Source organism: Pinus tabuliformis, chromosome 9 (genome assembly GCF_031772625.1).
Source record: "Pinus tabuliformis cultivar Carrire ecotype Pingquan chromosome 9, CPIR1, whole genome shotgun sequence".
Classification (NCBI taxonomy): Eukaryota; Viridiplantae; Streptophyta; class Pinopsida; order Pinales; family Pinaceae; genus Pinus; species Pinus tabuliformis.
In genome coordinates, this window is record NC_142307.1 from 588,597,128 (window position 1) to 588,609,356 (window position 12,229).

General features: G+C 36.3%; 1 long non-coding RNA gene and 1 pseudogene across 2 annotated transcripts; both read left to right on the top strand.

Annotated features, from left to right (window-relative positions):
* Positions 1 to 225: 225 nt before the first annotated feature.
* LOC149149936 (nucleobase-ascorbate transporter 6-like) lies at positions 226 to 2,619 on the top strand (annotated as a pseudogene). Its single transcript, XR_016263230.1, has 8 exons — positions 226 to 253; positions 459 to 520; positions 669 to 755; positions 852 to 910; positions 1,015 to 1,106; positions 1,203 to 1,280; positions 1,578 to 1,738; positions 1,873 to 2,619. The product of XR_016263230.1 is annotated as a nucleobase-ascorbate transporter 6-like (transcript).
* Positions 2,620 to 6,596: 3,977 nt separating this feature from the next.
* On the top strand, positions 6,597 to 7,469 carry LOC149149937 (uncharacterized). Its single transcript, XR_016263802.1, has 3 exons — positions 6,597 to 6,788; positions 7,085 to 7,245; positions 7,380 to 7,469. It is a non-coding gene; the product is annotated as an uncharacterized LOC149149937 (long non-coding RNA).
* Positions 7,470 to 12,229: the final 4,760 nt, after the last annotated feature.

Consider the following 12,229-nt stretch of genomic DNA (forward strand, 5'->3'; position numbering starts at 1 on the left):
TTAGCTTCATGATTTTCTTCCAAAATGAGTGCATGGAAATTATTGCAGCAAAAATGAAATGACATTGGAAAAGTAACGAAAAATATAGTACGGCTTTTCAGATGGCATTCCATGCAATGTATCACAGATTTCATTTGGGCATTGTCATCTATTCTTTTGTACTTTTTATTATGTTCTACATATGGGGGATTTTTTTCTTATGCATTCTATGCATCATGATCAGATATGCTTACTATTGTTAGCTTCATCCTAGGTATATACTTTTCAGTTTTTCATGACAGAATCATTTGTAGTTCTCCTGGGGGTAGGTAGCATTCACACATGTTGCCACCAATATAACAGGGGCCGCTAGAGCTGCAAGATCATCCCCATGTTGTAAACTTTATCTGATAACATAACAACAAAGGGAAATTCTGAACATCCATTGCATCTACCTTGTTTTTTAAGAAAGTTCTGAGCATTCTTTGATGGAGGACAGTCTTTTGCAATGATGGCTGCAGCATTTGTGTCTCTTGTTGAGGTCTGCCTGCTTGCCATATATCAGATATACTTTCTTCTCTTTTATTTTCTTTATCCCGTTGACAGTTCTGATAGTTATCTATGGGTTTCCATTTAAAAACAAAATTGGGTATCGACTACTATTTTTTTTTTCTTTCATAAATTTGCAGTCTACTGGTGCATTCTATGTTGTTTCAAGGTTTGCAAGTGCCACACCTCCCCCTCAATCTATCATCAGCCGTGGTATAGGCTGGCAGGTAAGGAAATGGATTCGTTGCTTTCACCCTTATGGCTTCAGGTAATTGGAAGATTGTATCATTGTCGTTGATGGAATGTAATGGTCCTCTCTACAGGGAATTGGAATTTTATTGGATGGGATGTTTGGAACTGGAAATGGGTCCACAGTATCAGTGTAAGAACCAGGCAACTTGACCCATTTCTGGCAACTTTAGCTGCAACTTGACCCATTTCTGGCAATACTAGCTCTGAAATTTGTCTTATCTTGGGAATTTGCAGTGAGAATGCTGGTCTTTTGGGGTTGACATGAGTTGGGAGTTGCAGGGTGCTCCAGATATCAGCAGGATTTATGATATTCTTCTCTGTTCTTGGTGATAATCAACTCAAGTTGGGATATTGTTCTCATTTTGGGGTTTATTCCCTAGTCTAGGATTTTGCATTGCTAATTTCATGTTAATGTGTTCCAGGCAAATTTGGAGCAATCTTTGCTTCTATTCCAGCACCCATTGTCGCTGTCGTGTACTGTCTCCTCTTTGGTTATGTTGGTATGTATACGGTGTACACAAATCCTATGTGTTGAGCTGCAAAGTCAGTCAACTAGTAGTATCTTAGCTGTTGCCATAATGTATAATGGATGTATGCATAAAACCTTAAGGTTAACTCATATTGGCAGACACTTAGTTTGTACAATGCAATTTCAACATATTAGGGTAAAACAACAATTCATTGGGTACCTATATTGGCAGACAGTTTGTACGATGCAGCTTTAAAATTGTAGGGTAGAACAGCAATTCTTTGGGTTTTGCCTCATGTTTGAAATTTTTTGTATTCTTGATGAGCAGCTCGTCGGGGTCTCAGTTTCCTTCAATTTTGCAATCTAAATAGTTTCAGGACAAAGTTCATCTTGGGCTTCTCTCTGTTTTTGGGATTATCAGTAGCACAGTACTTCAATGAATTTACAGTTTCTTCTGGTCATGGTCCAGTCCACACTCATGGACGATGGGTAGGGTTCTTACAACTTCTTTCAGGGACTAAATTGAAATTTTTTGGCTAGCAGTTCGTTCTGGCAACATTCCCTTCATTCTTCAAATTTCAATGTTTTTAACTTTAAGCATTTTTGAATGGCTTTTTTAACAGTTCAATGACATTATCAATGTGATTTTCTCGTCACCACATTTAGTTGCTGGCAGCGTAGCATTGTTTTTGGATAACACTCTACATATGGGGGAGAGTTCAACAAGGAAAGACAGAGGCCATCATTGGTGGGATAAGTTCCGTTCATTCAAAACCGATCCTAGAAGTGAAGAGTTTTATGCTCTCCCTTTCAACCTGACCAAGTTTTTCCCATCTGTCTGAGGATGAAACTCTATTTTAGAGGTGGGGTCTCTGTTTTATCAATAGCCTTGGTGCATTTGGAGAATAATTAGAGTGTCTTCAATTCAGAAAGAGACTACTTCACAGTGTGAAATCTAAGATGTCTATATTTTATATCTATCACTTTGATAGGGACCTACTTTCACGAATTATCTTAAATGGATGCCTCTCTGCCCTGGTCAATCATTTTCAGAGCACTTCAAGATCACCGCTCTTGGCAAGCAGCAAAAGGAGAATAATGAAAAGGAAAAGTACATTTCAGACTCTCAGAGTGGTCAATATGCTATCTTGACTCCAATTCAAAAGAGCATGTTGTGCATAGAGTGGTTTATTTTTGTAAGTACTTTTGAAGATGCAACAGAATGTTTTTGTTGTTGGTGCTTCAAATTGAGCCAATGAGCATTTATCTGGAACTCGAGAGTCATATAGAGTCATTTTATAGTAATGATATCTTAAGCCCCCTTGCAAAGGCATTAGTAGGAACTAGCAGTACAATTTCTTTCTCATATTCTCCACGCATAATGCGAGAATTATTAGTTATTCATAGCACATGTTTAAAATATAATTTTTTTGGTAAACGTTGTTTGCCTTTGAAATAAAGGCTTCAGCTCCTGTTGACAGGGCACTTTAGGCTTACCATTAACTTTAGCTTCATGATTTTCTTCCAGAATGAGTGCATGGAAATTATTGTAGCAAAAATGAAATGACATTGGAAAAGTAACGAAAAATATAGTACGGCTTTTCAGATGGCATTCCATGCAATCTATCACAGATTTCATTTGGGCATTGTCATCTATTCTTTTGTACTTTTTATTATGTTCTACATATGGGGGATTTTTTTCTTATGCATTTTATGCATCATGATCAGATATGCTTACTATTGTTAGCTTCATCCTAGGTATATACTTTTGAGTTTTTCATGACAGAATCATTTGTAGTTCTCCTCGGGGGTAGGTAGCATTCACACATGTTGCCACCAATATAACAGGGGCCGCTAGAGTTGCAAGATCATCCCCATGTTGTAAACTTTATCTGATAACATAACAACAAAGGGAAATTCTGAACATCCATTGCATCTACCTTGTTTTTTAAGAAAGTTCTGAGCATTCTTTGATGGAGGACAGTCTTTTGCAATGATGGCTGCAGCATTTGTGTCTCTTGTTGAGGTCTGCCTGCTTGCCATATATCAGATATACTTTCTTCTCTTTTATTTTCTTTATCCCGTTGACATTTCTGATAGTTATCTATGGGTTTCTATTTAAAAACAAAATTGGGTATTGACTACTATTTTTTTTTTCTTTCATAAATTTGCAGTCTACTGGTGCATTCTATGTTGTTTCAAGGTTTGCAAGTGCCACACCTCCCCCTCAATCTATCATCAGCCGTGGTATAGGCTGGCAGGTAAGGAAATGGATTCGTTGCTTTCACCCTTATGGCTTCAGGTAATTGGAAGATTGTATCATTGTCGTTGATGGAATGTAATGGTCCTCTCTACAAGGAATTGGAATTTTATTGGATGGGATGTTTGGAACTGGAAATGGGTCCACAGTATCAGTGTAAGAACCAGGCAACTTGACCCATTTCTGGCAACTTTAGCTGCAACTTGACCCATTTCTGGCAATACTAGCTCTGAAATTTGTCTTATCTTGGGAATTTGCAGTGAGAATGCTGGTCTTTTGGGGTTGACATGAGTTGGGAGTCGCAGGGTGCTCCAGATATCAGCAGGATTTATGATATTCTTCTCTGTTCTTGGTGATAATCAACTCAAGTTGGGATATTGTTCTCATTTTGGGGTTTATTCCCTAGTCTAGGATTTTGCATTGCTAATTTCATGTTAATGTGTTCCAGGCAAATTTGGAGCAATCTTTGCTTCTATTCCAGCACCCATTGTCGCTGTCGTGTATTGTCTCCTCTTTGGTTATGTTGGTATGTATACGGTGTACACAAATCCTATGTGCTGAGCTGCAAAGTCAGTCAACTAGTAGTATCTTAGCTGTTGCCATAATGTATAATGGATGTATGCATAAAACCTTAAGGTTAACTCATATTGGCAGACACTTAGTTTGTACAATGCAATTTCAACATATTAGGGTAAAACAACAATTCATTGGGTACCTATATTGGCAGACAGTTTGTACGATGCAGCTTTAAAATTGTAGGGTAGAACAGCAATTCTTTGGGTTTTGCCTCATGTCTGAAATTTTTTGTATTCTTGATGAGCAGCTCGTCGGGGTCTCAGTTTCCTTCAATTTTGCAATCTAAATAGTTTCAGGACAAAGTTCATCTTGGGCTTCTCTCTGTTTTTGGGATTATCAGTACCACAGTACTTCAATGAATTTATAGTTTCTTCTAGTCATGGTCCAGTCCACACTCATGGACGATGGGTAGGGTTCTTACAACTTCTTTCAGGGACTAAATTGAAATTTTTTGTCTAGCAGTTCGTTGTGGCAACATTCCCTTCATTCTTCAAATTTCAATGTTTTTAACTTTAAGCATTTTTGAATGGCTTTTTTAACAGTTCAATGACATTATCAATGTGATTTTCTCGTCACCACCTTTAGTTGCTGGCAGCGTAGCATTGTTTTTGGATAACACTCTACATATGGGGGAGAGTTCAACAAGGAAAGACAGAGGCCATCATTGGTGGGATAAGTTCCGTTCATTCAAAACCAATCCTAGAAGTGAAGAGTTTATGCTCTCCCTTTCAACCTGACCAAGTTTTTCCCATCTGTCTGAGGATGAAACTCTATTTTAGAGGTGGGGTCTCTGTTTTATCAATAGCCTTGGTGCATTTGGAGAATAATTAGAGTGTCTTCAATTCAGAAAGAGACTACTTCACAGTGTGAAATCTAAGATGTCTATATTTTATATCTATCACTTTGATAGGGACCTACTTTCACGAATTATCTTAAATGGATGCCTCTGTGCCCTGGTCAATCATTTTCAGAGCACTTCAAGATCACCGCTCTTGGCAAGCAGCAAAAGGAGAATAATGAAAAGGAAAAGTACATTTCAGACTCTCAGAGTGGTCAATATGCTATCTTGACTCCAATTCAAAAGAGGCATGTTGTGCATAGAGTGGTTTATTTTTGTAAGTACTTTTGAAGATGCAACAGAATGTTTTTGTTGTTGGTGCTTCAAATTGAGCCAATGAGCATTTATCTGGAACTCGAGAGTCATATAGAGTTATTTTATAGTGATGATATCTTAAGCCCCCTTGCAAAGGCATTAGTAGGAACTAGCAGTACAATTTCTTTCTCATATTCTCCACGCATAATGCGAGAATTATTAGTTATTCATAGCACATGTTTGAAATATAATTTTTTTGGTAAACGTTGTTTGCCTTTGAAATAAAAGCTTCAGCTCCTGTTGACAGGGCACTTTAGGCTTACCATTAACTTTAGCTTCATGATTTTCTTCCAAAATGAGTGCATGGAAATTATTGTAGCAAAAATGAAATGACATTGGAAAAGTAACGAAAAATATAGTATGGCTTTTGAGATGGCATTCCATGCAATGTATCACAGATTTCATTTGGGCATTGTCATCTATTCTTTTGTACTTTTTATTATGTTCTACATATGGGGGATTTTTTTCTTATGCATTTTATGCATCATGATCAGATATGCTTACTATTGTTAGCTTCATCCTAGATATATACTTTTCAGTTTTTCATGACAGAATCATTTGTAGTTCTCCTCGGGGGTAGGTAGCATTCACACATGTTGCCACCAATATAACAGGGGCCGCAAGAGTTGCAAGATCATCCCCATGTTGTAAACTTTATCTGATAACATAACAACAAAGGGAAATTCTGAACATCCATTGCATCTACCTTGTTTTTTAAGAAAGTTCTGAGCATTCTTTGATGGAGGACAGTCTTTTGCAATGATGGCTACAGCATTTGTGTCTCTTGTTGAGGTCTGCCTACTTGCCATATATCAGATATACTTTCTTCTCTTTTATTTTCTTTATCCCGTTGACATTTCTGATAGTTATCTATGGGTTTCTATTTAAAAACAAAATTGGGTATTGACTACTATTTTTTTTTTCTTTCATAAATTTGCAGTCTACTGGTGCATTCTATGCTGTTTCAAGGTTTGCAAGTGCCACACCTCCCCCTCAATCTATCATCAGCCGTGGTATAGGCTGGTAGGTAAGGAAATGGATTCGTTGCTTTCACCCTTACGGCTTCAGGTAATTGGAAGATTGTATCATTGTCGTTGATGGAATGTAATGGTCCTCTCTACAGGGAATTGGAATTTTATTGGATGGATGTTTGGAACTGGAAATGGGTCCACAGTATCAGTGGAAGAACCAGGCAACTTGACCCATTTCTGGCAACTTTAGCTGCAACTTGACCCATTTCTGGCAATACTAGCTCTGAAATTTGTCTTATCTTGGGAATTTGCAGTGAGAATGCTGGTCTTTTGGGGTTGACATGAGTTGGGAGTCACAGGGTGCTCCAGATATAGTAGGATTTATGATATTCTTCTCTGTTCTTGGTGATAATCAACTCAAGTTGGGATATTGTTCTCATTTTGGGGTTTATTCCCTAGTCTAGGATTTTGCATTGCTAATTTCATGTTAATGTGTTCCAGGCAAATTTGGAGCAATCTTTGCTTCTATTCCATCACCCATTGTCGCTGCCGTGTACTGTCTCCTCTTTGGTTATGTTGGTATGTATACGGTGTACGCAAATCCTATGTGCTGAGCTGCAATGTCAATCAACTAGTAGTATCTTAGCTGTTGCCATAATGTATAATGGATGTATGCATAAAACCTTAAGGTTAACTCATATTGGCAGACACTTAGTTTGTACAATGCAATTTCAACATATTAGGGTAAAACAACAATTCATTGGGTACCTATATTGGCAGACAGTTTGTACGATGCAGCTTTAAAATTGTAGGGTAGAACAACAATTCTTTGGGTTTTGCCTCATGTCTGAAATTTTTGTATTCTTGATGAGCAGCTCGTGGGGGTCTCAGTTTCCTTCAATTTTGCAATCTAAATAGTTTCAGGACGAAGTTCATCTTGGGCTTCTCTCTGTTTTTGGGATTATCAGTACCACAGTACTTCAATGAATTTACAGTTTCTTCTGGTCATGGTCCAGTCCACACTCATGGACGATGGGTAGGGTTCTTACAACTTCTTTCAGGGACTAAATTGAAATTTTTTGGCTAGCAGTTCGTTGTGGCAGCATTAACTTCATTCTTCAAATTTCAATGTTTTTAACTTTAAGCATTTTTGAATGGCTTTTTTAACAGTTCAATGACATTATCAATGTGATTTTCTCGTCACCACCTTTAGTTGCTGGCAGCGTAGCATTGTTTTTGGATAACACTCTACATATGGGGAGAGTTCAACAAGGAAAGATAGAGGCCATAATTGGTGGGATAAGTTCCGTTCATTCAAAACCGATCCTAGAAGTGAAGAGTTTTATGCTCTCCCTTTCAACCTGACCAAGTTTTTCCCATCTGTCTGAGGATGAAACTCTATTTTAGAGGTGGGGTCTCTGTTTTATCAATAGCCTTGGTGCATTTGGAGAATAATTAGAGTGTCTTCAATTCAGAAAGAGACTACTTCACAGTGTGAAATCTAAGATGTCTATATTTTATATCTATCACTTTGATAGGGACCTGCTTTCACGAATTATCTTAAATGGATGCCTCTGTGCCCTGGTCAATCATTTTCAGAGCACTTCAAGATCACCGCTCTTGGCAAGCAGCAAAAGGAGAATAATGAAAAGGAAAAGTACATTTCAGACTCTCAGAGTGGTCAATATGCTATCTTGACTCCAATTCAAAAGAGGCATGTTGTGCATAGAGTGGTTTATTTTTGTAAGTACTTTTGAAGATGCAACAGAATGTTTTTGTTATTGGTGCTTCAAATTGAGCCAATGAGCATTTATCTGGAACTCGAGTCATATAGAGTCATTTTATAGTAATGATATCTTAAGCCCCTTTGCAAAGGCATTAGTAGGAACTAGCAGTACAATTGCTTTCTGATATTCTCCACGCATAATGCGAGAATTATTAGTTATTCATAGCACATGTTTAAAATATAATTTTTTTGGTAAACGTTGTTTGCCTTTGAAATAAAGGCTTCAGCTCCTGTTGACAGGGCACTTTAGGCTTACCATTAACTTTAGCTTCATGATTTTCTTCCAAAATGAGTGCATGGAAATTATTGCAGCAAAAATGAAATGACATTGGAAAAGTAACGAAAAATATAGTACGGCTTTTCAGATGGCATTCCATGCAATGTATCACAGATTTCTTTTGGGCATTGTCATCTATTCTTTTGTACTTTTTATTATGTTCTACATATGGGGGATTTTTTCTTATGCATTTTATGCATCATGATCAGATATGCTTACTATTGTTAGTTTCATCCTAGGTATATACTTTTCAGTTTTTCATGACAGAATCATTTGTAGTTCTCCTGGGGTAGGTAGCATTCACACATGTTGCCACCAATATAACAGGGGCCGCTAGAGTTGCAAGATCATCCCCATGTTGTAAACTTTATCTGATAACATAACAACAAAGGGAAATTCTGAACATCCATTGCATCTACCTTGTTTTTTAAGAAAGTTCTGAGCATTCTTGGATTGAATGTTTGCTTTGGAGATTGTACATGTTGGTGGAAGAGAGTAAAAGGAAGGTCATCTTCTCTCTGTATTGTTATCGCTAGGCCATCACATGTAGAATATTTCTACACCTTTCTAACCAAGTATAAGTTATGTAGTAGTATTAGAACCTGAAAATGTTAGATCCTTGTGTACCTTCAATTGATGCAATGATGCTTCAGCCATATTGGTCGATTCCAAAAAAAAAAGGGTTCAATAGTTAGTATATCATCTGAATAGATACCCTCCACGTGTGGGTGCCTTGAACCAATAACATGGAGATGTGTGCAAGGGAACCTATTCAAATGGAGATACATCAATAGGTGGAGCACTCCAATGAAACTAATTCCATAATAAGTTGACTGGTTTACTTCTTAAGGAAGATGCTTGTTCTTTTAAATATAGGCTAGAAAAGGTCAGTCCCTTGGTTTACTTGTTTGCTCAATTGCCTTCTTAAGGAAGATGCTTGTTCTTTTAAATATAGGTTGGAAAAGGTCAGTCCCTTGGTTTACTTGTTTGCTCAATTGCTGGGGGAATGTACCATTTGGAGGAAGATGCAAGTATTTGGGATGGCCTACAAAGGTTGGAGTACCCACTTTGGGGCCCCACACATATTTGAAAGTGTTTCTTGCAGAAGTATTTATTCATGTCACTCGGCAGAGATCTCACCTTTGTGAGCTCTAACACGAGGGTGTTCATTTCAATCATATTCCCTAATGTGCCTTCCCTAATAACGCCCCCATTGTTTGTTAAATGGACCCTGGTGAGTTGCTTTAAGGTGGCCAGACGCTAATGCTGGCCACTTTTTTCCATTTCTTGGGCTCACCTTTTTCCCATAGATTGGTGCATCCATACATTGTCAAACCCTGCAAAGAGGTGAGCCTTGAGATGCTGCAAGGTAGATACTGCAAATGACCACATTTATCCATGGCTAGATGCCTTAAAGATTTCAAATTATGAAGGGCGGACGGTAATTCCGTGATTCTAGAGCGACTTAGATCAAGGATCTCCAAGTTTCCAATATTTGTAAGAGATGCAGGTAGAAAGTTGATGGGCATACCTAATAAAAAGAGGCATCTTAGCTGTTTCGAACACCCCACACTTTCTGGTAATGACTGCACTGACATCCCACTCAAATCCAGAACCTTAAGAGAGACCATTCTCCCAATAACCCTTTTTGGAATTTTTGTTAGACATTTGTTACCATCTATTAACAATGAACATAGTTTCGGAACTCTCGTTGACTCAGGGACCGAACACAGTTTGTTATTACTGAACAAAATCTGACTACATCTGGAACATTCATTTTCATTCAACGTGCTCAAATCCTGACCCACATGGCAAAAGAAAGTTTCTTCGGCCTCGGCAACACGGATTCCCAATTCGCGCAGGAAGTTGTGTATCCTGAAGAACACTGCACCCGTCAATGCTTCTCACAACGGGTTCAATCAAACAATGATCTGCCAAAAGGTTGAGATAAACTCCTCCCACTGCGAATGGGTTGTAGCTAAGTTGATGGCGATATTTTCGTGCCAGCAGCCCTTCTCCCACCCACAATGGAATCACATGGTTGGCATGAATAATTTGGTCTTCTGTGAATGTTGCGGCCATGTATAGAAAGCATAATTGCAAATGAATATCACATTTAACTCATGGAATATAGATGCAAGTGTCCAATCTATGCTTTATCGTCCACTTTTGCATGCAATTTTCTTTATTGATTCTTATTTTCAATGACCATTTACATTTATGCCTTACGGCGTTTCTTTTGCAACATCTGGTGCAAATGCTAGTTTATTCTATTCCCTCAAAAACTTTGTTAATTTGAATATTTATTTTGCATAGTAAAATTTTATTAATAAAAAATATGTTGACAGCCATCTTATATTAAAATTGCATTGTACACGAAGGCTCTTCTTTATTGCAGAATTTGACAATTTGAGAGCATTATAATTTCAGAAGTGCTGCTCCACATATCCGGCAAAAGTTATCAGTCTTGAAATGTATGTATCCAGCTTTTATAAGCTAATTTATATAACTGTATTAGTTTATAATTAAATTAATAAATATAAAATTATCTAATCCTTCTCATAATAATTGTAGTAGCGGACGAATAATTTTTCCCTTTTCAAATCTCCTTTGGGCGACGAATAATTACACCTGTCCGCTGTTTCAAACTTTCGTAGGCGACCTTTGTACTGCTTATCTGGACTACATTCATTTTTCCTTTAATTTTAATGTTTATCTTAACTATATAGACTTTATATTGATTTTAACTATACACTGTTTATATTGACTTTTTCATTTTTATTGTTTTTAGATATTGAATTTTTTTATTTTCTTGCTTAGAGCATAAAGAAAAGGAGTCGTCTATTGAGGCGGAGGAATTGCTCGGATGGCCAAAAGTGGCTGGAATCTGGCAAAAGAATTTCAAAAAATCTTGTAGAGATAGTTGTTGAATCGTTTTTTTGATGATGGAAATGGATTCAGTACCATCAAAAACGTCTAGGACAGCTAAAATTTTGAAGTTTAACAATTATAACTTGGATTTACAAAAATCCTTGCCGGATTTTCTCTAAATATAATTGTAATTTCCATAACTTCCCGGGCAATTCCTCAAGATAGTTAGACTACGGCTAAAGAAAATAGAGAAAGCACTCCATTAAGAGCCATTGTATGATTTATGTTGACTTTCTTTCTTGCCAATAACATAAAGAGTGAAAAAAAAAAAAACCTCTACTATGTTAACTAATTTATGTCTATATGAGTTATATATATTTATTTTACAAAGAAAATATTTTAATATTGTACATACTAAAATATTCAATTTCTAAATAAACGAATAATTAAAAATAAAATAAAAAATATCAAATACTTCGTAATAAGAATAATAAGGAGATGTCTAATTCATTCAATTCTTAATATAAAAATAATATGTGATATTTAAAAATATTCATAATAATAAAAAAAATTAATGTGGGTTACTGATAAAATATTTTAATATCCAAGATGAGGTAATATTGACATATACTTAAGCATACATTAATAACAAATAAAATTAATGTGGACAGTTTAATCTTTAAATAAAATTTCTCAATCCACATGCTATGAAAAATATTTTAATGCCAATTATGTATATATTATATATATTTTTAAATTTGTTTTGTATATGTCCTATAAAGCAACAACAAAAATTAAATTTTATGGGTAAAATATTTAAGTTGTCTCACTATTTTACATTTTGGTATTTTTTAGGTATATATATATTTTTTGCCAATTTTCTCTGAAATCCAATAAAAAAAATTGGACTAACAAGTTTAATATAGCATTCCAAATACAATTTAAACAATTAAAAAATACACATTGTATATGTAAGAGAACCGAATTCATTGGGATCTATAAAAGAGTGAGAGAGATCCATTTTTTTTCATATTTTACAGTTTAAAATGAGTTTGCACCTGAAGAGATTTATCCCGCTTGCAAACT